The following is a 1,717-nucleotide window of genomic DNA, read 5'->3' on the forward strand; positions in this document are numbered from 1 at the left end:
AAATGATATGGGAAAAAGTAAAGCATAATATTTAAGACCGCATCTCTGAACTTAGAATTTCTGAGTTAAATCCCAGTCCTACACTTCTTTTTTTAGATGAAACAATTATATTTTACAGTTGATCCTGATTTTAAAACACAAGGACACTATGTTCTTCATATCAAAACATTAGTAACAGATACCTATACATTCTAGAAAATTATTATGTAGACTCTCTCAAAGAAAAATGTACCCCATTAAAGGGCTTCAGTGAGATTGCTTGAAACAAATTTGCATCTTGACTACTTCTTAAAAATACCATTGCACCACTTTGTATCTTTTGTTTCAAAGCATAAATTATTGTATGTGTACTGTATGTATAAATAAAGTATGTGTTTCTGCATTATTACTTTGATAATATGCACATACGTAAATGGCCTTATCACTTAATGTTCCACTGATTTATCAGCCTTTTCTGCAGGTTCCTTAGCAAGTTGAACAGGCTGTTCCATTCTCTGTGGTCTTTAAGATTTTTCTGTAAATGGAGGAAACATTATCATCATCATAGTTCATAAACTCCAAGTCTTTACCAATAATTCTAATAGAAACATTCTTTGTAGTTAGGTCTTGTTCTTCATGAAGTGTCTCTTAAGGTGCACAGACCATGTTTAACCAGTTCATTCAAATTTTACTCCGTAATCTCAGACATATATCTCTCCACATAAATACAGGCTGATTGAGAACAAGTTCTAGTGGATATAGCTAAAAATAGTTAGCAGAGAGACAGGTTTGGAAAACATGAGGGCCCATATCATCATAACCAGCAATAAGCAGCCTGACACCTGGTGGATTCCAGCCATGTTGTGTTAGTATCTGGATTTTGCTTCTAATCAGAAATACAAAATGAGACACTGGAAGAAGTGAATAAAAGGCTTCTAGTGCATAAAAGTACATAACAGTTTAGCATCGACAGTAAGCCCAGAACTGAGATACCAATATGAGTGTGAACATGGAGTAATTTTTTTTTTTCTGATGAGCAGCAAACTCTGACTGTCCTCCTCAATGCAATCAACATTGCATGGGTTTTCCATTTCAGACCAAATGGCTGAATCGTGTCTGCTAGCTTTCGTTGTATATTCAGTTTAATGAATACTTCCCTGGGTTTTCAACAGTGACATCATTGTCATACTGGTTGTGAAATATGATTCCAGTTCTGGGCCTGGCTGCCACCTCCTACAAAGCTATGGATCAGGAGTTCCAGCCCCATACTTTATTTGCTATGTGCCCTTGAGCAATGAATCTTTTCATGTTTTAGGTTTCTTATCTATAAAATAAGGATAACAACACTAATTTTCATAGGTGTGGTACAAGGATCAATTGATTTAATGTATGTGACTCATCAAAAACTATGCTTAATATATACTTTTGTTACATAAAAGATATGCAGTCATTGAGTCATCATCATTATCATTATCATCATCGTAATTTCATCATTATGTTGTCCAGTAGGAAAAATAGAATTTGGAATATAGGTACTTTGAACAAAGATTTGTTAAATGAATCAGTAAATGAATTGATAAAGTGGAAAGAAAAAAGGAAAATGGGTTCAATCAAATCAGGGAAGATCCTGAATGCCAATTTATGGCATCTGACATTTATTTGTAAACAGATGCACAGTCGTGTTTTTATTGATGCTTAAAATAAAAATATTAAATAAATACATGACAATTTGTGACTG

The 1,717-nt window shown here is 33.7% G+C and overlaps 1 pseudogene across 1 annotated transcript; it reads right to left on the minus strand.

Annotated features, from left to right (window-relative positions):
- Positions 1–425: 425 nt before the first annotated feature.
- Positions 426–1,054, minus strand: LOC308495049 (proteasome subunit alpha type-1-like; annotated as a pseudogene). Its single transcript has one exon. The product of its transcript is annotated as a proteasome subunit alpha type-1-like (transcript).
- Between the last annotated feature and the right edge of the window lie 663 nt (positions 1,055–1,717).

Source organism: Rhinolophus hipposideros (genome assembly GCF_964194185.1).
Source record: "Rhinolophus hipposideros genome assembly, chromosome: X".
NCBI classification, from domain to species: Eukaryota; Metazoa; Chordata; class Mammalia; order Chiroptera; family Rhinolophidae; genus Rhinolophus; species Rhinolophus hipposideros.